Source organism: Gorilla gorilla, chromosome 19 (genome assembly GCF_029281585.2).
Source record: "Gorilla gorilla gorilla isolate KB3781 chromosome 19, NHGRI_mGorGor1-v2.1_pri, whole genome shotgun sequence".
Lineage (NCBI taxonomy): Eukaryota > Metazoa > Chordata > Mammalia > Primates > Hominidae > Gorilla > Gorilla gorilla.
The window spans coordinates 107,298,640-107,322,948 of NC_073243.2; the positions used below are offsets into that span (position 1 = coordinate 107,298,640).

At 41.0% G+C, this 24,309-nt stretch overlaps 2 long non-coding RNA genes across 2 annotated transcripts in view; one reads left to right on the plus strand and one right to left on the minus strand.

Moving 5' to 3' along the window:
* Nucleotides 1–5,310: 5,310 nt before the first annotated feature.
* LOC109023819 (uncharacterized) lies at nucleotides 5,311–6,847 on the minus strand. The gene is made up of 2 exons (XR_002003271.4): nucleotides 6,404–6,847; nucleotides 5,311–6,163 (listed from the first exon to the last, which is right to left on the minus strand). It is a non-coding gene; the product is annotated as an uncharacterized lncRNA (long non-coding RNA).
* A 265-nt stretch (nucleotides 6,848–7,112) lies between these two features.
* LOC109023818 (uncharacterized) overlaps nucleotides 7,113–24,309 on the plus strand; it is a 90,094-nt gene continuing 72,897 nt past the window's right edge. Inside the window, exon 1 of the long non-coding RNA XR_002003270.3 lies at nucleotides 7,113–7,483. This is a non-coding gene — a long non-coding RNA (uncharacterized lncRNA). The remainder of the gene's footprint in view (nucleotides 7,484–24,309) is intronic.

A 24,309-nucleotide genomic window follows, 5' to 3' on the forward strand; every position in this document is an offset into this window, starting at 1 on the left:
AACTTCACACCTCAATCCTGGGGCATAGTTAGAGCAAGGGTGCTTCAGGGTTAGGACTGATATCCTGCTGTGTAGGTAAGACTTGATGAACACCGAATAAGGGCCCGTTCTCATCTCTACAGATGATTTACACAGTGGCTCAGAGAGAAACACGGCCTCTGGGACCCTCATGCACACGTGAGATGCAAATCCCGCCTTTTATTATTAGTGTGCATGGACTTCTTTATTGTCAGTTGTATCCATTCTCATTCAAGTTCAACTTCAGTGCAGTTCTCCAGGTTGAGGGACCGGGCGCATGAGGCTGTGACCTTGGCAGGTCCATGCGTCTTCTGGAGCAGCGGACAATGATTTGGGTTGGAAAGCAATGACAACTCCAAGAGGGCAGCAGGGCAGCAGGGAGACTGGAGTGCCTTCTACCCCATCCCAAACTCACTTTAATAGTACGCCGGACAAAGGGGGCTTTTATAGTTATATTTACACAGAAGCACCGGGGATGTTTGTCTCCACATTTTGTCATTTTCTTAATTCCTCAACTCTCAAGACCCCTTTTCTAAAGATCCTCATAAACACTGATATTTATACTGTAAGAAATATAGGAAATTTTTAGTATGACTCTACAAACTTCATATGTAATTCATTTTAGGGAATTTTACACATTTATTTTCTATTTCTCAAATTCGTAAACATTTATTTTATGTTTATATTCTTTCTTTCCTTAATAATAGCCAATGTGCAAAGTGCTCTTAAGGATACATATCTTGTCTTTAGAAAGGCAACTACCCAGTGGGAAAGTCAGTGCAGACGAGCAGATGTTTATAAGGAGGTATATTTCTGAAGAGGCAGCTGACAATTAAAGTATGTTTATTTTAGAACACTATACTCCACACTCTAAGAAATACATCTGATAAACTGATTTCCCTGACAGAATAGTGACAGGAATTATTCTCATGGACAAATCATGATCTGGATTCAAAACCATGTCTCAGGGAGAAATGTTAAAGGCACCACGTCCAGTAATTCCAGTTCTTCCCCTTTCTGCTGGACACGCCTTCAAATGCTTGAAGGCTGCCAATGCCTCCCTAGACTCACCTCCAGGTTTGAGTGTGGTGTACGCATAGATGTGGTTGCTGGCCATGACCTTAATTTTTTGCTAGGAATCCTCAGACAGGTGTGATGAGAGGCCTGGAGGATTCCAGCATCAGAGCTGGTGAGGTACATAAGTCCCAGATGGCTCACACTTGCTGTATGGAGATGATAACCAAATCCTCCTGGTTCACATTTCCAGGCTCAAATCAGGAAAACCCACCTGTCTCCAGGCTAAATCTCTAGTCAACTGACTTCCGAACATGGGTGAAGGATTCCGTTCCCCATCAGAAGCAAGTTGAGCTCAGGCTAATTGGATGGCTCCTGAACATAGGGCCGTGGGGCTGGGTGGTGAGGCCAGGTCTTTGGAGCCTCCTGGGTGCTGCAACCTGTGGGGAGGCAGCGTCATCTGGGCTCTGCATCTTTCCCCAGGGGGCTCCCTGGCCTGTGCTGGTTTCTGTCTTCCTTATCTCTGCTCCCTCTTCGGCTTCTCTAAGGGGTCCCCTGTCACTGCTTCTTTATGACGGAGCCCTCTCTTCCTCAGTTTCTTCATGACGGAGCCCCCTCTTCCTCAGCTTCCCTTCCTTCCTGTGAAACCTTCTCCACCCTCTTCTTCGCTAGCAGCAAAAGTGAAAGATGACTAGCAAGACACGGCTGGGACCCTACAGCTTCATTCTGGGCTTTGGGAATTCTGTTCAAAATTTGCCAAATTCATGAGTTGTTTTAGATGAAAAATCAAGCTAACTAAAACTTTAAAATATAGAAATTTATCATCAGGTCTGTTCCATGTGCACATTTTTTTTTTTTTTAAAAAAAGCTCTTTAATTCCATTTTCACTTAAGAAAAATTCAGAATTGTCTTCTCTGCTGTATTGTCACCTTTTGCCCTCGTTGGTCTCCTCTCATTTCTCTCCTGTGCCAGGACACTCGCGATTTGGAAATCCAAATCTACTGAATTTTGCCGAAGGACTGAAACACATTGTCCACATGATATTCTTTTAAAAATGTCGCTGCATTTGAACCATCACCCTCCCCACCTGTGAATACACAGTTATACTCACATGTAGTTGTTTTGCTGACTGGAAGAACTATTTGAGAGTAAATCACAGGTGTCATAATCTTTCACTCCTTTGATCTTTAGCATGTATCTCATGAAAAAGAGAGTATTCTCTCAAATTACCTAAGTGCCTTTATTAGTCTCAGAAAATTCAACATCAATACAAAGCTAATATCTAATACACAATCTATATTCGAGTTTTATGGCATCATTATGGTAATTTTTTTCACACATGGCATCATTGAGTTGCCATGTTCTTTAGTCTCCTTTATTCTGTAATGTTCTCTAGCCATTGTTTATTTTTCACCATATTGGTGTTTTTGAAGAGTGCCAGCATTTGTAGACTATTTTTCAATTTGAGTTTATCTGCATCATATAATTCTTTTAAAAGCCAATTCCTATTAAGCATTTCATATAGAATTAAATTTATGGTATAGTATTTGTAGCTGGCATCTCTTGGTACCCAGAAGTACATGTATCAGTTAGTTCTCACACTGCTATAGAAAGCTGCCTGAGACTGTGTAATTTATAAAGAAAAGAGGGTTAACTGACTCATGGTTCCGCATGGCTGGAGAGGCCTCAGGAAACTTACAATTATGGCAGAAGGTGAAGGGGAAGCAAAGACCTCGTTCACATGGCGGCAAGAAAGAGAGAGCGAGGAAGAGCAGAGAAAACTGCCTTATAAAGCCATCACATCTCGTGAGAAGTCACTCACTATCATAAGAACAGCATGGGGTACACCACCCCCATGATTCAATCACCTCCCACCTGGTCCCGCCCTTGACAGGTGGGGATTATGGAGATCACAATTCAGGATAAGATTTGGCTGGGGACACAGAGCCAAACCATATCAGTGCCTTTAGGTTTAAACGTGGTCCTCTCTGCGCAGGTCCTGTGCTTTGTTCAGCATCCTTTGGTGTCTGTCCTCTCCAGAGAGGGAGATGGGTGCTGCTATTGAAGGCCAGGATACCAGTGCTAACAATCTAGGTGGGGACAAGTCACAGTGGGCTCCCTCCGTGACTCCACTGGAGTGAAGGAGAAGCTGTGGGCCAGACAGTGTCCACTGCAGGAAGATGCAGCCTGGCCCACAGGGAGCTTTGGCAGAGACAGTCCCCGGCATCCTGGCCTCCGTGGTCCCGCGGGCGTTCATGGAGTAGCTGACTTTGCACATGAGTTGGTGGATCCTCCACTGCTTCAATGTTCAGCCACTAAACGAAGCTTCAGATGGAGACCCCAAGGCACAAAGGCACACATCACTTCCCTGCACGTGGCTTCTCTTTTGCCAGACACTGTATTGTTCACACTGGTGTGCCCGTTGGTTACTCTAGGTGGGTCGGAGATTTTTCCACATGAACTTGCTCCCAGGAAGAGTGGCACAAGAAAGGCAAGCCTTACACCCAGTCCTGCCAAGCACACACCCATTTCTTGGTAAGGAGGCACAGCACTTCCCTGCATCTGTCCTGAAGCTCAGGAGAAGCCCCATCCTATTTGTCCAGGCAGTCTGTCTAGTACTTAGCACGACAGGGCTGGCACAAAATGCCCTGAGGCAGAATGCAGGGCCCTCCAAGCAACCGGGGAGACCCAGGTCCATGAGGGTTTCAGAGCCCAAATGCAGTGTCGGACACATTAAGTGCACAGATTGCTGGGTTCTCATGCCTCATGTGAGTTAGGGGGCTCTGGAAGTCTAGACCAGTCCTGACAATTATGTTAGATAACTCAGCAGTAAATAACAAGGAGTTAAATTGCATCGTCCTAGCTGTCAGGAGAGAGGCGGTCAGTGAAGGCTGAGGATTTGGGGAAAGCCGCTTCTTCCCAGACCTGCGTCTCCTCCAGGGTGCTGACCCTGCAGGCTATATTCTGACCCACTCCTGCTGTGGCTCTCACCAGCCTCTCTCTTCCTGCTTTTCTCTTGTTCTGCCTTTCTGTGCTTCATCCACTGGTCGGGGATTTGTGGAAGGACCTTTCTAGAACCACAGAACAATGGTTCTTTGTTCTTTCTAGAAGAAAGGTTCTAGAAATGGTTAAGTGTTCTTCCTAGAACACAGATCTTTCTAGAACAGTGGTGCTCACAGGGCCGGAGTTCTGAGCCCTACACGAGGCCATTTTGCCCAGCACCTATGAATTAGCACTGGGAAAACCAACTACACATCTATGGATGCAACCCTGTACATCCTGGTCCAAAAAAGATGATTAAAAAGGGTTTTTTTTTCCCCAATAAAATCTTATTAGGGAATCTAAATAAATCTAATTAGAGAACAAAAGAGAATAAAATCTGGTTAGGGGATAAAAGAGAATAACCCATTTGGAGATTTTTAAAAAGTAGTGATAAAAGAAAAACTTCAGCCAAATTAAATTTAAAGGAGTTTAAGTGAGTAACGAACAATTCATAAATCAGGCAGCATTTTGAGTCAGGGTTGGCTCAGAGACTCCAGTGCAGCCGTGTGGTGGAAGATTTATGGACAAAAAGGGAATCGAAGTATAGAAACAGCTAGATTGGTTACAACTTGGTGTTGGCCTTATTAGAACAAGGTTCAAAGAGTTGGCTACATTTGATTGGCCAAACTCAGTGTATGGGCTACGGTCTGTTTACAGAGTTATAGTTTATAATGTACCAAAAAACCTTTAGGTGAAATTGAAAATATGTAAGAAGGCAGCTTTAAGCTAAACTTGATTTGACAGTAGTGAGAAGAAAATTATCAGAAGTAAAAATTGCTATCCTGGCCAACAGGAGTGAAACTCCATCTCAAAAAAAAAAATTGCCCAACAATTTTTTTTTTAAGATATTAAACTGGTTTGGATAAAACCCTTTTCAACACTGGCTGCTCCGCCCCCTCTCCTCCCGCCATCTGAATAAGGTATTGACTAAATTCCCTGACTGCTTTTCGCCTTTATTACAGAGGCTGGGAAGTGGCCTTTTCATTTGGTATCGTTTTTGGACCACAGAGTCTTTCTCAGCTCATCAGTGCCCCCTGGTGGTATGCAGGGCGAGGGGACAATAACGAGTCCCATTGTTCACCGGCTGGTGACTGAAGGACATTTTCTCAGAAGCCCTGCACCTCCTCCCCTGTGACTCAGGTACACCTTTAATATTTTCTTGATGACGATATTTATTGATAGATTGTACTAAGTTAACAGCATCAAGCTCAAAAGAAGCACAGTTAAAAACCAAAGCCATTTCCCCACCCTCTTAGGGTCCATTTATTGAGGCCCTAATATGTGTTAGAGACTTTACTGGATTTACTTTTCTGATTTTTATTACATTATATTTTCAATTGTGTGGAATGGACTACATAAGATACAAATTGCATTTGTATCTATTCAAAGCAGGCACTGTGAATAAAAGGTGCTTCCAGGAATTCCCGGCAGAAGAGGGAGTGCAGAACGGGAGAACCAGGGCAAAGCAGGAGGAGCGCAGCCCTGGCAGGAACAGGTCAGCACGCAGTTTGGATCAATAGGGAAACACCACTTCTCTTCGTGTGCACAGGCTTCTAAACTTCATGGGATTGTTTTCAGCATCACATGAGACCCTGAGTAAAAGGCTCACTGAGCCTGGGGTATCGTGAACGCTGCACATATGGTTGTTATTATTCACTTGGCAATGCCCTGGTCTTCCTGTTCCCTAGCACTTCCGCAGTGGCATGGAAAGGAGAGCATAGGAAGCCTCTTTCCAACCGGCTGGGGGCTCCGTTGTGGCCTCCGCCACCCTAGGGCCAGGCTCCCAATGTTCCAGCTTTTTGATGTCCCGGCTATTTCAATTATACCCACTCATGCAGGGAGTCCCATAAGTACCCAGGTACATTAATTTTCTTCAAAGTGCATCTGCAATGCATGGTTGGCTGACGCGCTGACAGCCCCATCGCCAGCCAGGAGCCGTGGCAGAAGCAGCCCCACAGTCAGACCCCTGAGGTTAGGCTGGGAGTTGCTTGGACGCTCACTAGTGCTTCACCATGAGATTCTTCCCTGGAACAACTGGTCTGTGTTCTTGGCTGTACTCGGGTCCATTAGACGTTGACTTCACATTGACCTAAGAAGTTAAAGGAAAAGGGTCTCTGGCTGACGGGGGCGGGAGGGGGTGGGGTGGTGGGAACCGGCCATGCCGGGAAAGGTGCAGTAGGCGCACACAATTGACTGAAGAGGACAGCTGAGACTTATACGGAGGATTCCACCTACGCCTCCAGCCAGCCTTACGGTTCTCCCACTGCTGCTCAACACTAAGGGCCCTGGGAGAGCGGGTGCAGGCGGCTGAGCTCTGCCCACATCTCACCTCTTACGCAGCCGCGGAGTGGACTCGGCCTGGGAACCCTTGTAATCCAATTGCGGGAGGAGGTGCCAGGAATGACCCCTCCACCGTGGGCTGTGGGCGTGGTGGGAGGATCATTTCACCCCAGGACAAGGGTGAGCCCTTAGGAAGCTGGAATAGATACTTCGAAGCCCGAGATGACCACTGTCCACGGCAGCCTCAGTCCCTTTCTCACAGAACATCATTTAGCTGTTGAGCTAAATCATCCACTTGGCCCCTTACAGCCTCGACCTCGTCACAATGAAGTAGATGAGGCCACAGAAGCCTTTGTTATCTCCACGAGCAGCTGGAGCCCGGCTTTGGCTGAGCCCTGGCAATGCCTGCTACACCCCAGACCAAGGTGATAGGTGGGTGGCCGCTGCGATCGGAATGTTTACACCCCCCCACCACCATATTCATCTGTTGAAATCCTCACCTGCAAGGTGATGGGGCTAGGAGGCAGGACCTCAGGGAGGTGAAAAGGTCATGAGGGCAGAACCCTCGTACGCGGAAGGTCATGAGGGCGTAACCCTCGTACGCGGAAGGTCATGAGGGCGTAACCCTCGTACGCGGAAGGTCATGAGGGCGGGGCCCTGGTACGCGGAAGGCCATGAGGGCGAGACCCTCGTACGCGGAAGTTCATGAGGGCGGGACCCTCGTACGCTTAAGGTCATGAGGGAGGGACCCTCGTACGCGGAAGGTCATGAGGGCCTGACCCTCGTACGCGGAAGGTCATGAGGGCGGGGCCCTGGTACGCGGAAGGCCATGAGGGCGGGACCCTCGTACGCGGAAGTTCATGAGGGCCTGACCCTCGTACGCGGAAGGTCATGAGGGCGGGACCCTCGTACGCGGAAGGTCGTGCGGGCGGGACCCTCGTATGTGGAAGGTCATGAGGGTGGAACCCTGGTACATGAAATTCGTTCTCTTATTAAAGAGACAACGCCCTTGTTTTTTCCACCACGTGATGGCGCAGACAGAAGGCAACCAGCATCTATGAACCAGGAAGCCCCCACCAGGCACTGAATCTGCCCCTGCGTGGATCTTAGAATTGCAGACTCCAGAACTGTGAGCAATGAATTTTGTTGTTTATAAACCACCCAGTTTTTGGTATTTCGTTATGGCAACCGTAATGAACTAAGACAGTAATTTATTTCCCCAAACCTTTCCAGCTAACATGGGCTCTCGAGCGGATTTTCAGAACATAGAACTTGCTGTTTTACTCTCTATTACCTGGGTACCTACTGACAGCAGGCACAGCATGGAAGCCAGTGCTACCATTTAAGTAAGAATAAGCTGATCTCAAGTTTACAGGCTGGGAGTAAAGTGAACCTTAATCAAGTAATCATTCTAGCAGGGTTATAATTACAAACGCAGAATCCACATTCTTCTGAAAGTACCACAGTTCCACGAGGGATCATGGCAGGAATCAGATCTGAGAATAAACCTGGCCAAGAAGTCAGAGTCACAGGGGTTTTGTGACAGATTATTTTGTCACGCAGGTATTAAGCCTAGTACCCAGTGGTTATTTTTTTCTCTTCTGCCACCCTCCACCCTCGAGGAAGCCCCAATGTCTGTTGTTCTCTTCTTTGTGTCCATGTGTTCTCGTCATTTAGCTCCCACTTATAAGTAAGAGCATGCAATATTTGGTTTCTGTTCCTGGGTTAGTTTGCTATGGATAATGTCCTCCACCTCCACCCATGTTCCTGCAAAGGACATAATCTCATTCTTTTTTTTATGGCTGTGTAGTATTCCATGGTATATATGTACCACATTTCCTTTATTCTCTCTGTCATTGATGGGCGTTTAGGCTGATTCCATGTCTCTACTATTGTGAAGAGTGCTGCAGTGAACATTCATGTCTATTTGTCATTATGGTAGAATGATTTTTATTCCTCTGGATATATGCTCCATAATTGGATTGCTGGGTTGAAAGGCATTTCTGCTTTTAGCTCTTTGAGAAATGGCCATACTGCTTTTCACAATGGTTGAACTAATTTACACTTCCATCAACAGTATAAAAGTGTTCTCTTTTCTCCACAACCTCACCAGCATCTGTTGTTTTTTCACTTTTTAATAATATCCATTCTGACTTGTGTGAGATGGTATCTCATTGTGGTTTTGATTTGCATTTCTCTAATAATCAGTGACACCGAGTATTTTTTTTTTCATATGCTTTTTGGCTGCATGTCTGTATTCATTTGTAAAGTGTCTGTTCATGTTCTTTGCCTACTTTTTAATGGGTCTGTTTTATTCTTGTAAATTTGTTTAAGTTCCTTATAGATGCTGGATATTAGACCTTTTCAGATGCATCGTTTGCCAAAATTTTCTCCCATTCTGTATGTTGTCTGTTTACTTTATTAATAGTTTCTTTTGCTATACAGGAGATCTTTAGTTTTAATAGATCTCATTTGTCAATTTTTGCTTTTGATGACACTCGTGTAGGGTTGAAGTGAGTAGAAATTATCACAGCCTTCGGGAGGATTGTTTGTTATTAACTTTCAAAAATTAAAAAGTACACATACTTTTGCTGCAGTGTCATGTCAGGAAATTTTCTTCATAGATGCTCACTCACGTAACCTAGTATCTGCGATATATACTGATATGGTTTGAACGTGTGTCCCTGCTCAAATCTCATGTCGAATTGGAGGAGGGTCCTGGTGGGAGGTGATTGGATCTTGGGGGTTGATTTCCCCCTTGCTGTTCTTGTGATAGCGAGAGAGTTCCCATGAGATCTGATGGTTTAACAGTGTGTGGCACTTGCCCCCCACTCTCTCTCTTCTGCTGCCATGTAAAGAAGGTGCTTGCTTTCTGTTTGACTTCTGCCATGATTGTAAGTTTTTGAGGTCTCCTAGTCATGCTTCCTGTTAAGCCCACAGAACTGTGAGTCAATTAAACTTATTTTCTTCGTAAATTACCCAGTCTCAGGTAGTTCTTTATAGCAGTGTGAGAACGAACTAATATAGAAAATTGTCAGAAGAGTGGGGTACTTTGGAGCTGAGTAATGGGCAGAGTTTGGAACAGCTTGCAAGGCTTGGAAGAAGACAAGAAAATGTGGGAAGGTTTGGAACTTCCTAGAGACACGTTGAATGGTTTTGACCAAAATGCTGATAGTAATATGCACAATGTGTGTGTGTGCACGTCTGTGCATGTGTGTGCATGCATGCATGTGAATGTGTACCTGCACGTGAGCTAGTAGAATCATCATGGGCCTGCAGAAGAGGCAGTTTCAGTGATCAGCCACATCTGCGTTTCAATTCAAGATCAGCCCCTTCTAACCAGCCCACCTGTGTCTTTGAGCGTCCTGCGTGGTTAGTGGTGATGAGGGCCCGACTCGGCAGGATTGTAGAGCATCCCTGCAGGGAGCAGCTGCAGAGCTCCCAGCTCACCCCTGGCACCATCGCATGGGATTGTTGCACTGGGCTTCGAATTTTCTCAATCATAATGCAACACTAATTTTGCATTTCTAACTTTGCATTGGTATTAGTTTCCCAGGGCTGGCATTGCCAAGTATCACAAATTTGGTGGTTTAGAACAACAGAAGTGTATTATCTCACAGTTCTAAAGGCCAGAAGTCCAAAATCAAGATGGCAGCAGGTTCCTTCTAAGGCTGTGAGGGAGAATCTGCTCCGGGCCCCTCCCCTCTCCTTGGGGTTCGCTGGCAATCCTTGCTGTTCCTTGGTTTGTAGGCACATCTCCTCAGTCCTCGGCCTTCCATGGTGTTCTCCCTGTGTGCTTCTCTGTGTGTCTCTGTGTTTAAATATCCGCTTTTTGTAAAGACACCAGACATATCAGATTAGGGCCCATGCTACTACAGTATGATCTCATCTGAAGTAATGACACCTGCAACGAACCTGCTTCAAAATAAGGTCACATTCTGAGGTACTGGGGGTTAGAACTTCAGTATATGCATTTTTAAGGGGACACAATTAAATCCAGTGCTACATTATATTAGTTACAACATCCAGCTTAATATCAGACACTGGAAAATTTATCTTTATATCAAAAATTGGAGATGTAAGCTTGGATCTACTGGTTTTGTAATACAAGTCTATCTCAGTATCTATCCATCTATCTATCATCTATCTAACTGTCTATCATCTATCTTTCTATCTGTCGATTATCATCATCATCCACCTATCTTCTATCTGGGAAGACTTTTTAATTAGATATGTTATAATTCACTAAGCAATCACTTTTCCAAGGACCCTGTAGAAAGCATACATTCATGATTATATGGTTAAAGTTATAAGGCTATCAACAATTTGTTCTTTTAAATAGAAAAATAAATTTAACCTGTGTTTGTATTACTGTCTTAAGAACAGCAGAGGGCACTCCAAGCTAAACTTTGGAATGTGCTACTGTTGATTTTAAAGAGGTTTTAAATTGAGAACAAGCACAAATCAATTAGAGCTCCATCTGTGTGCATTAGGTGTGTCTGCAGTTTCTTCCAAAATAAATAAATAAAGGGATTATGTCTCTTAACATATACACAAATTAAACACACAGTATGTGTTCAACTTAAAAAAATATCTCCAGGGTCCTCTTTTTGAAATAATTTTACATTTAACAATTCTTTAAATAGAAATTTCCTGGATTGTTAGAAGGAAACAAGGTGTAACATTTTTCAAAGATGTTGGCTAAGCTTTTTGAAACAATTTACTCTCATTCAGAGATAAAGTATTTTGAGTGATTGTTATTACTTTCACATAATTGATTTAATTCATTTATAATTTCATTTGAATAACTCATAAGGAAATGCCAGAAGAGATTAAATAATTATGAGTATAATTTCTGTCACATGGACCCTCTGTATTCTCAAATAAATGGGAATAAAGGGTTATCTAGAAAACAGTTTCTTTAAATATTTTTTGGTTTCCTTATATATGACAGTCTCAATTTCCTAAAATACTCAAGATGAGAATGTATCATCTCAGAGACTGCCTATGTAGAACTTTATATTGTATTCACAGTGTTCTTAACAAGGAGATCTCCAAGAATGTTGCTAATCTAAAAGCCTACTTGGGATTGGATAAGGGGATTTTATTTGCTGGTTATTTTCTCGCTTAGATCAACTACTGAATATGAATTGACCAGTTGACAGCTATCTAGAAAACAGATAAACTTATCTAATACTGTTTTTAAGTCAATTTATAAATTTAAATTAGCTGTCTCCTAGAAGTAACTAAAATAGTCGAAGAGAGAACATCCTTCTAAACTTGGTAAATCATTTGTAAATTAAATTTTTTAACATGACTGAAACCTTTATGTTACTAAAATTTATTTCTTTCTCCAAACTGTTGAGTAAAAATCAGACTGTATTTTCTGACAGTATTTGATGTGGCAGGTGGGAGTAGGTGTATGAAAACACTCTTTTCTCTTTTAGGGAATAAAGCTGAGTGTAAAGTCAAGTAAGTTGTCTGTCTGTCTTTCTTTCTTTCTTTCTTTCTTTTTCCTTCTTCTTTTTTTTTTTTTTTTTTTAGATGGAGTTTCGCTCTTGTTGCCGAGTCTGGAGTGCAATGGCGTGATCTTGGCTCACTGCAACCTCTGCCTCCCAGGTTCAAGCAATTCTCCTGCCTCAGCCTCCCTAGTAGCTGGGATTACAGGCATGTGCCACCACGTCCAGCTAATTTTTTTATATTTTTAGTAGAGACAGGGTTTCTCCATGTTGGTCAGGCTGATCTTGAACTCCTGACCTCAGGTGATCTGCCCGCCTCAGCCTCCCAAAGTGCTGGGATTACAGGCATGAGCCACCGTGCCTGGCAAAAGTATTTCTTCATAGCCTCCAACAGCTACCTTTTACAGATTCAGAGATAGAAGCCTATTTTGCTACTTCAGATTTATTTAAAAAATAAAGATACAATGTTATAAATCATAAACTGTTATTACTAGAAGGAGAGATGAGCTAGAAAGGGGTTAAGGGATGTCAAAATGTCACAGTGGAAAATGGTGGTCTGTTTTAGACATCTAGTTCAGATAACGACTCTATAGTTTTCAAGATGCTGAAACCAGGTTTGTGAGTTAGTGATGACCTTTCATCTATTGCTTCTCCTGTCTGTATTACCTTCTTGTCTTTAAAATAAAGTCTGCACAGGCCATGCCAGACAGAGTGACCATTTTTCCCACTGCCCTGTTGATGGAGAAGACCTAGATTGCCTCATTTTATTCCAAGACTAACACTCCAGTCCTTTGTTGATTGGAAGAGACTTGAACCAAGGGCTGCCAGACCATGGGCTGGCCTATGTCCATGATCTGGGCTGGCAAACAAAGAGGAGATATGCCAACGTGTATCTGTTTTGAGAGGCTGAACTCGAAAATACTCAGAGAAAGCAGGCAATAAAGGTATGCATAGAATGCATATTGAGGGGGCCATGGGCCAAGAGGAATGACAAAAAGCATGCATTATCACAGTGCATGAGCACATAGAAGGCAAGAGTCTGTAAAATGAAAATAAAAATAAGACCAGCTCAAAGTCCTGCTATTAAAAGTAAATTATTGTATGTAAAATATTTCCAACCGTGCCTGGCACACCACCAGCCCGATGCACGTGGGTGCTCCCTTCCTGGTGTTGATAGCCTTCCTGTGGTGGTCATTACCTTCTCTCTCCGTCTCTGAAGGAGGGACCCTCTGCAGCACTCAATGATGCCTGTGAGGGAAGGACCCCAGGCACCCTCTGTCCACACGTTCTCATCACCATTGCCCTTGGGTGACAGCTAACCCCTGTGGATGTCGGAGTCGCCCCAGCAGCTTCCTCCCAGGATCCTGGCAGGAAGTCAGGATGATTCTTTTCTGCTGTAAGATCCTCAGCATTACCTGGGGTGTCCTATCACGTGGCTCTCCCAAGGGTTTCTTGATAGCTGTGAATGGGTCAAGGCCAGGAACCCCTGGGGGTCCCTTTTGTACATCTTTCAGCTTTCACTCTTTGGTTTGCCTACTTCCTGGAGATGATCTGGCATGAGCTCTGATTTGTTGAAATGGGACTTACTCTGACTTTGTATTTCAAGCTCTTGTCTGCACTGAGGGCTAACATGAACCCTCCGTGCTGCTAGTTCTCTGGGCTCTGACCATGGCCAAATTAGCTAAAGGATAACTAGAAGCTATTGCTCAATATAGAACACAGCTCTTATCTTTCAAGATGCGTCTGCCTACACATTTGGCCATAGATTTTTATATTTTGGAAGATATTTATATGTTCATTTTAAGAGTATTTTTGTTTAATCACAAATACCAAACTAACATCAATTGCAATGATTTATATTAAAGTTAACATTTAATTGATTAGTTAATAAATACATATAATTGAATATTTTTATCCATGAACCTCGTTAGTTATTTGAAGCACTGCTTAATTCTCCCTGTTAATAATTTACTGAGGAATTTTACACTGATATTTGCAGTGAGGTTCTGTTGGTTGTTGCGGTGATGGTCAGGGTGTGTGTGTGTGTGTGTGTGTGTGTGTGTGTGTGTGTGTCCTTGACAGCTTCTGGTATCACAATTATGTTGGTTTTATAAAAAGAATCATGATGTCTTTTGTTTCCTTGCCATAATACAGTCCACTTTAACTGGAACCTCGATTACATAGTTTGTAAAGCCATATATCTTTTCATCTCCCCTTCCTGTCACTCCGGTCAGTTGTTCGTTGTATTCTCTCTTTCAAGGCTCCTAATGCTCATTTTTATAAATGGGAATCACAGCACAGAAACATCTACAGCTTGAGTTATCATATCTGGGTCAAGGATGTTGAATCTGCTTTGACTCTGCTGAAAATTATTTTCACTGTATTCATGGTTTTAAATTAATCCTTTTAAGATTTATTTTCCAAATCTTTATGAGTTTCCTCAGTGCCCCTCTGCTCACACAGTGGTTCTGGAATTGTTCACTCTTCTTATTCTGTCTTTACCTATACTCACTCCATTTTCCTTACTTTTTTCATGATTTTGAATGTAAAGTCATATCTGGATATTTTTAAAGAATTATGTAGGGAGGAACAGAGTGAGGCCTGCCCTAGGCCAGAGGAAATTTTAATTTAGGTATGTTGACTCAGGATGATTTCTCATGAAACCTGTTGCCTTCCTTGGTCTGGAACATGTCTCCACTTATTGTTCTGCATTCCAAGCTGCTTGGTGAGCTGGAGACACATGTGTAGTTTGTAAGGAGGCAGATTTCTGTGGGATCACTTGGCATTCAACCATCATCAGTTTTGGTCAAGCTGATGCCCGTGTACATTCATTTGTCTTCCTGCACTCTTCCTGTTGGCTTTTCTGAGACATGGTGTACACGTGCAGTTACTCCTCTTGCCCACCTTTGGTTTCTTATCAAAAGTGTGACATGGCATCGTTCTTGTTCTTGAAGCTCATCTTTGCACACAACCAATGTGGATGGCACCTTCCTGGGCTCAGCGATTTGAGCAGCTCTTTATTTTGCATGACAGTTGTAGAGATTCATGTCTGTGTTTCACACCCCTCTCTCTTAAAAGTTTTTTTTCTTCAGTCTTCGTTTGCCATTCAGGTAGGTAGAGATGTTTCACACTTCCATCTTCAGCCTGATTCTCTCGACAGTTCTATATACTCTGAGAAGACATGCCTTTCTTGGACTGATTAGGAAGGTAGTCATGTGTGAAGTTTTAAGAAAGAAGAAAGTTTTGAATTAGCCTTTGGGAGTAGGATTTGTCAAGGGAAATATATAAATGTTAACAGATAATATTATTGATAATTGTCCAGTTTAGAGTGGAGATCAGGAATTTTAAAGGCACCGATCTGTACAGTTGTGTGATTTTTCGGAATTGTTGGTGTTGCCTAGAGAAAGCAGGCACATGAAATCATCAAGGGCTGGCATTTGATGGGTGGAAGCAATGGGTTGGCAACATGGCAAAATAGTTAGGTGCTCCTCAGCAGACTTATTACATGAAACACAGTGTCATTTTCCAGAGTAGGTACAACAGAGGCACTGGGTTGAATGTATACTCTCATGGGCGCATGATGTAAGCCTCAGTGAGGTCAAACAACAGGCATAATAGGAGAGAAAGAAGAAATGATGATAAATGGTAGGCTGAGGTCAATGAATACACATGTTGGTGAGGGATTAGAGTGGTGGCAGGATTCTAAGCCAGGACACAAACATTCAGGGCGTGACTCAGCTACATGTGGTTGACTGGTGTGGTGGAGAGTGAGTCCTGGAAACTTTGAGGCTACTTAGGACAAGAGAAACATAGGGAAAGAGAGGAAAACCAGGAGCAGAAAATCTTCGGAAAACAATGTGAGTGTGGGGAAGATTAGAAGATGATGAATAGGAATACATCAGAGGGTGCTGGGAGATGGAACCACCCCCAAAACAGGGGATAATGACTAGGAATGCATCAGAGGGTGCTGGATGGATGGAACCACCCTCAAAACGGGATAATGAATAGGAATGCATCAGAGGGTGCTGGATGGATGGAACCACCCTCAAAACAGGGGATAATGAATAGGAATGCGTCAGAGGGTGCTGGATGGATGGAACCACCCCCAAAACGGGATAATGAATAGGAATGCATCAGAGGGTGCGGGATGGATGGAACCACCCTCAAAACAGGGGATAATGAATAGGAATGTGTCAGAGGGTGCTGGATGGATGGAACCACCCCCAAAACAGGGGATAATGGGATAATGAATAGGAATGCATCAGAGGGTGCTGGCGGGAGGGAACCGCCCTGAAATAGCTGAGCTCCTAACATCAAATCGGAGGGCCATCTTCTGATAGCAGTACTAGAAATCAAAGAGAACACAAACAGTTTACTTCTCATGCAGAGACAGGGATCAGGCTCATGAGTTTTGGTGTAGCAGTTAGACTCCAGGAGTCTCCTGGTTGTTCAGGGTTGGAGGCTGGAGCCACATCACCTCAGATTCATTATACTTCCCAGGCACTCATATCCTAGGTGAATAGGGCTATGATAAAATTCATTGCATTATGGAACTGCATCCAGGGATTGGAAAATTGGCGATGTCTGTGGGGGATTCAGGCATTTTCCTGTTTATTCTTTTTTTTCCATTGCGTCTGACTTTTGGGACATTTCTATATCATCTGTCTTTTATGTCAGTGGTGCTCAAGAAAAGAATGCTTTTTCACACACACACACAAAAAGACTAGATCTTTTTTTAATAGCATATTGCTCCAAATTTTCAGTCTCCTAAATCTGTTCATCAGACCTCAACTAGCTGGTGAATATCACTGAGTGGAACAAATGATATTTGGAATGTGTTACCTAAAAAGTTATCTCTAAAAAGTAATAAAGACCATTTTAATTGATAGCATTATGTTACCTTTAGATGATATAGAATCCTGAGTGTATTTCTTTATTAGGGAAACTTAATTTTAAAACACATTCAAACCAGAAAATACATCTTTTATTATTATAATTATTAATCTACATTGATTCAAATTTCAAAAAAAGTACCAAAATCCAATTTACCAATAATCAAATTTCACAACAAATGATTAGCATGAATATTATCTGTTTTTCCCACATAGAATCACTTTATAAGTAGTAATGTGGGCATCATTTTCCTTAACAGAGAAGACTTCAGGAGATTTACAAAGGGGATGTGAAGATTTTTTGCCGTCTTATTCTTCTATGTAATGAAAGTCCTACCAAGAGTCTTCACTGAGAATTAGGGAGCAAGCATTTACTTTTTCCCCAAAGTCCGTAGGAAATGGAATATCTGTCTAAAATGTTTCCCTATTCCTAGCTCATCTGTGTTACACAAGGCTCCATTTTATGCACTGAGAGAGAATGTGAGCTGCAGGTACATTTTTTCCTAGTGTAGATATCAAAGTATTTAACTATTTATGAAATAATGCAAATTACTCTTTCCTACTCACCCACTTTAAGGTTGCATTGCTGCTCCGCCAGGTGCCACCCAAGCCTGGTTGTGAAGTTGATGAATCATGTGGTCACATAACCTGTCAAATCGGTTTATGAAGTCACCTCATGTAATGAAATGTGACCCACTGGAGTACATCAATTACTGGAAAGGCTTATTGTGGTGGACACTGGTAGAATGTGTGGTTTTCCCATTAGACATCTCTAATTAGTACTGAGAGGGTCAGGTTTCATGTCCACAAGGAAAAACTAGACCTAGTGTAATTATAAAATAGAGAAAGGAATTCCAATAAAAACTAGTGAACCACAAATCAGACAAAAATTACATATATGAATGTACACGCACTCTCACAAGTGTGATTCTCTATTCCAGATCCCTGTGGTTGTCAGGGAGCGGACTCTCAGGCTGCAGAGCCATCTCTGCGTCACAGGCCATGTGGATGATCCCATGGGGTGCAGAGATTTGCGTCTCCCTCACTCATGACGCACTGGTCCCTGCAACATGTCACACCTCAACTTCCGGACACCCTGAAGCCCTTCAGGACGTGTGTTCTGCACAAGGAAACTGCTGATGAAAGTAAAAATTCCACATCCAAACGGCCACTCAAACCAAGCGTAGGCACGTGGTACCTTACAAGAGCTGTGAGATACCCTTCTCTCTGGTGTCTCTGAATCCAAAGAGAACATTTAAGGAGACTGCAGACTGATTCCCTGTGTCCTTCAAGTTACTTTCATTCTGTTGTAAAACCTATGGCCTCTTTATCCACTGACAGAAACCCTAAGGACAACCCAGGTATTTCTAGAAAGTCTGCGGTTCCTAAGTGAGGATGAAAGGAAGAGGTTGTGAAAGGTGAGGGCCAGCCTGCGGCTGTTGTTCAGAGACCCTACTCAAGGCCACCACGTTCTGTAGCCCCCTCCCCATTCAAAAACAGCCCATGCACACGACTATGCACTAGCTTGTCTCAGTGCTGGAATTTTCCCCAGGTAAAGAGATGCTTTGCAATTACAAATGCTTTCCTGAGGGAGTGGCAGCCAGGCAGAGGGGGAATGGCAGCCTTTGTGTCTGAAAAGCAGAATTTTAACTGGAACTTCACTTCCAATTACCTGATGATGAAAAATAAACACAATGAAATACTTAAGTATAAATCAAACCAAACATGTAAAAGGTCTGAGTGCTGAAAATTATAAAACACTGATGAAGTCTAAGATCTAAATAAATATGAAACATGCAGTGTCCATAAACTGGAAGACTCAACATATTAAAGACGTGAATTTTCCCTAAATTTATCTACAGGTTTAATGCAATGCCTATCGAAACCCCAGCAAGAACTTTTTTGTAGAGATAGATAAGCTTATTCTGGACTTTGCATAGAAAGGCAAAAGGCCTAGAACAATTAAAACTAAAGCAATTTTGAAAATTTTCACCTGCACTAGGTGAAGAATTCTTAGATGTGGCAGTAACAGCATGATCCATACATTAAAAATTTGCTAAATTGAACTTCTTCAAAATTAAAATATGTTTGTTCTCCAAAGGACCATAAAAAGGATGAAAAAACAAGTAACAGCTTGGAGGAAATACTTGTGAACAACAAATTTGTCAACGAATTTGTAAGTAGAATATATAAAGAACTTAAAGAACTCTCAAAAGTCTGAAGTATAAAACAACAGCAGTAACAGCACACCACCCAATTAGAAACTTGGCAATAGGTACAAACAACCATTTCGCTACAGAGGGTGTGAAAAGATGCCCAATATCTTTAGCCATGAAGGAAATACAAATTAGAATCACTCTGAAATACTAGGACACATCTGCCAACAAGGTGAAAATACCCACTGCTGGTGAAGCTGCAGGGCCACTAGCTCACTCATACACTGCTTGTGGAAATGGAAAGTGACAAAGCCATTCCGGAAAACAGTTTGTCAGATTTTTAAATAAAAAATGCTTGTTATACAACCCAGCATTTGCAGTTTTGGACATTTGTTTTAAAGAAAGGAAACCTGTTAGTGACACAGAAATCTAGTCATGAATGGTCATAGCAGCTTTACTCAGAATAGCCCTCAACCAGAAACAACCAAGTTGTCTTTCAGTGACTGAATGGTTAAGCAAAGCATAGGCCATCCGTACCATGGAAAACTACTCAGCAATGAAAAGGAAGAAACTTCTGATGCTTGTAACAACTAATATCCAGGGAATTATGCTTAGTGAAAAAATCAATCTCAAATTATATACGCCACATGAGCCCATTTATATAATTTTGTTGGAATAAGAAAGATACAGAGATTGAGAACACATAAGTAGTTGCAGGGAACAGGGATGGAGATATAACTGGCTGCAGTGAGAGATCCTCTAAAACACGGGTCCCCCACCCCCGGGGCTGTGGAGCTGTACTGATCTGTGGCCTATTGGGAACTGACTGAGCAGCAGGTGAGCAAGCATTCCTGCCTGAGCTCCACCTCCTGTCTGATCAGCCATGGCATTCGATTCTCATAGGAGTGCACGCCCTATTGTGAACTGTGCATGTGAGGGATCTATGCTGCACATTTCTTATGAGAATCTAACTAATGCCTGATGATATGAGGTGGAACAGTTTCATCTCAAAAAACCATCTCCACCACCCCTGTCCATAGAAAAACCATCTTCCACATATCCAGTCCCTGGTGCCAAGAAGCTTGGGGACCACTGGCCTAAAGCAATGACTCATCTGACTACCGATGGTGGTGGTTCTAACACTCAGGATCAGATTGCATGTAACTGCACACACACACACACACATCACACACATACAAATATATGCATGAAAAACTGGTAACAACTGAATAAAGACTGTAGTCCAGTTAACCATATTGTGCCAATGCCAGTTTCCCAGCTTTGATCTTATTCCAGATTAATATAAGATGTCCTCATTGGGAGAAACTGGGTGAATGGCTCAAGGGACTTCATAGACTGTTTTTGAGATGTCCTGTGGGTCTATAATTATTAAAAAACAAAATGTTAAAAAGTAAATATAGCAAAAAGTAACAAGCCAAATGGTTATTCAAATACAAAGAACACATGCATATATTTTAACTTTAGTAATTCAAGGGATATAGATTGCAAGAGTTTTTTAAATAAAATACATATTCACTAATTCCCACTTGCCAATAAATAAGTAAAAAAATTGGAGAAAAGATGAATCAACTTAAACATAAAACTAAAGAAAGAGAATCATGGAAATTATGGTTATAGAACAGAAATAATTATTAAATATGACAATGGAGAAATAGGAATATAAGTAATAAGGTCAGAAGATATAGTAGGGAAGGATTATCTTAATCACAATTTAAGATTTTAGTTATTTTATATTTCAATGGAATCGATTTTGGGCTAAGTATAAATAAGATTCATATTAATCTTTCAGTTACTCTTGTTGTTTGAGAACCTTTAAAGAGCATTTGGATTTTCTAATTTTGTTGATGGGTTTCTTTGCTGTGCAGAAGCGTTTTAGTTTGATTTCAGATCATTTGTCCAGGTTCGCTCTTGTTGCCTGTGGTTTTGGTGTGATATCCAAAAAATTATTTCCAAGGTCAATATCAGGAAGCTTTTCCCTTAGGCTTTCTTTCAGGAATTGTATGGTTTCAAGTCTTATATTCAGGTTTTAAATTCACTTTTGATTTGACATTAGGGTATGGTGTAAGGTAAGGGGTTAACTTACTTCTTTTGCCTACGAATATCCAGTTTGCCCAACACCATTGCTGAAGAGATTATCCTTTCCTTACTTATGGTGTCTTCTTGGTGCCTTTGTAAAAATCAGCTAACTATACATGCTTGGATTTATTTCTGGGTTCTCTACTCTGTTTCACTGGTCCATGTGTTGTTTTTATGCCACCACCATATTGTTCTGATTATCAGTAATGCAACTTGAAATCAGTAAGTGTGATGTATGATGTCTCCAACTTTTTTTTCCTGTCAGGATTATTTTATCTATTCAGAGTCTTTTGTGGTTCCATAAAAATTTTAGCACTGTCCTTTTATATTTGTAAAAAAATGCTATTAAGATTTTGATAGGGATTGCACTGAATCTGTATATTGCTATGGCTTTATGGTCATTTTAACAATATTAATTTTTATAAATTATAAACATGATCTATCTTTTCGTTTATTTGTAACTTCAATTTATTTCATCAATGTTTCATAGTTTTCAGTGTAAATTTTTTTTAATTTGGTTAAATTTATTTCCAAGTATTTTATTCTTTTTTGATGCTATTATAAATGGAATTGTTTCCTTTATTTTTTCTCAGATATATTTTTATCAGTGTAATTAAATGCAACTGATTTTTTTATATTGGTTTTGTATCCTGCTACCTTACTGGACTTATTTACTAGTTCTAACAGTTTGTGTATGTGTGTGCATGTGTGTGTGTGTGTTTGTGTGTGTGTGTATGGAGTCTTTAAAGTTTTCTAGCTACAGAATCATGAAATCTTTAAACAGGGCTAATTTTACCTCTTTTTTTCTAAATGCCTTTTATTTATTTATTTATTTTTTTTTGTCTGAGTGTTCTTTCTAGTACTTCTGGTACTATGTTAAAAAGAAGTGAAAAAGTCTTTTCCTTGTATCAGATCATAGAGGAAATGATTTCAGTTTTTCCCAATTTTTTATGCTGTTAGCAATAAGCTCTATATAAATGGCCTTTATTATGTCAAGAATATTGTCATATACATTTTTTAGAGTTTTTATTATGAAAAGTTGTTAAATTTTGTCATTCTTTTTTCTGCATCTGTTGACATTATGTGATTTTTGTCTTTATTCTTCTAATATGATGTATCACATTGATTGATTTGCATAGTTAAACCAACCTTGCATGCCAGAGATAAATCCTACTTGTCATGGTATATAATCTAGCTATAGATTGGAAGAAAGTATTTGTAAACCATGTATCTGTTAAGAGGTTAACGTTCAAAATTAATAAGGAACTCACAAAACTCAATAGCAAAAATAAAACATAATCCAATTTAAAAAATGGACAAAGGACCTGAATTGACATTTTTCGAAAGAAGAAATAAAAATGGTCAAGTATGTGAAGAAGTGCTCAACATCACTAATAATCAGGACAATGCAAATTAAATTAAAATCACAATAGATATCATTTCACTGTTAACATGGCTATTGTAAAAAGGAGAAGAGACAACAAGTGTATGGAGAGGGTGTGGAGAAAAGAAAACACACGGTTGGGAATGTAAATTGGAATGGCCATTATATAAGGAAACAGTATAGAAGCTCCTTAATTTTTCTTTTAGGGCTATGATGTTATCCAGCAATTCTTCTGGTTACATATCCAGAGAAAAGGAAATCAGCCCCCCTTGAGGATATCTGCACTCCTGTGTTCATGGTAGCATTATTCACAGTGGTCAAGATATAGAATCAGCATAAGTGTCCATAGGCAGATGAATGAATGAAGAAATTTAGGGTATATATAAAAAAAATTATTCAGTTTAAAAGAAGAAAGAAATACTGCCATTTATATAATGTTGGATCTTAGAATACTTTCAATTTCACATTTTGTGCCTCCTAACACTCCACCAAAAATATCCTTGATGTGTTTTCATCTTTAAGGGTATATCTAATCAATTTACAATATATACCTTGTATTCTGGAATTAAGTTTGAGCTCAGCATAACAAAAAATGAAATTATGTTCTTTGCAGCAACATGGATATAGCTAGAGGCCGTTATCCTAAGTAACTTAACAAAGGAACAGAAAACCAAACACTGCATGTTCTCACTTATAAGAGGGAGGTAACCATTGGGCATTCAGAGCTGTAAAGATGGGAATAAGGTACACTGGGGACTACTGGATGGGGGAGGGAGGGAGCGGGGAAAGGGGTGAAAAACTAACTCTTAGGTACTTATCAGTAGCTGAGTCACCGGTTTATTTGTACTCCAAGCCTCAGCATCACACAGTATACCCAGGTAACAAACCTGCATATGTATCCCCTGAATCTAAAATAAAGGCTGAAAAAAATCTTTGGGCTCAGCAAAAAGTACTACATATATAATAAAATCTACTACTCACCTATGGGAAGGGCAGACATGCCTTGATATCTCCCATTTGCCCACATTAGAAAAATCCAATTCTCAGGTAATTTAAGGGAGGAACCCAGAGTCATTTGGTTAAGTAAAGGCAGAGCATGAGCTAGCCCCTTAACTTCAGGACTAATGTCATCTCTGTTTTTATGTCATGTAATATCCAACTTTTCTATTGGGTCCTTTTGTCCCCTTTAACATCATTCTGGTTGATTCTGTGATCATCATCATCATCATCATCATCTTCTTCATCACCACCACCACCACCATCATTATCATCATTATCATTATCTGTCAACACTTTCTCTGAAGAACCTTACAATGTCTCTTCTCCATTAAGAAAACCTACTTCAACATCTCCATTGGTTCTCAACATAGAGGTATCATTTACCCTTCCAAATTTCTTTCTGAAAATATTTCCTCAGGAATATAGGAAAAGAAATATGAAAAAAAGCAACATAAAATCAACTGAGGCATGGATGAAAGTGCATATAGATAAATCTCTCCTCTTTGTCTAGTTGAAATACTGTCTTACTATATTGACAGGAAGGATGCTTCCACAAATTTTGGCAAACTAGAAATGGAAAAAAGTTTGAGATGGATGTTAAAGTGTTATTTGGTTGTGTGTTATATTGGGACACAGTTAGAGGTAAAAGCAATGCTGATACTTAAGATTTAAATACTATCTTATTAAATGTTGTTGCTTAAAAAGGTGACTCATATTTAAAAAAATGTTTTTTCACTATTTTCTGCATTTGTGCACATAGATATTCTCCCTTACTCTTCTACGAAAGTCACCCATATTCTCTTTGTATTATCTTACCTTGCTTTGTCTTTAGAGAAATTCAGATTGTAGTATATACTTAATTTTTTATTGTTTGTTTTTCCAGTAAAGGGAAGCACCATCATGACAAGAAATTTGCTTTATTCACATTGTTTGCACAATAATATAAATACTAGGCTCAATTTACAATT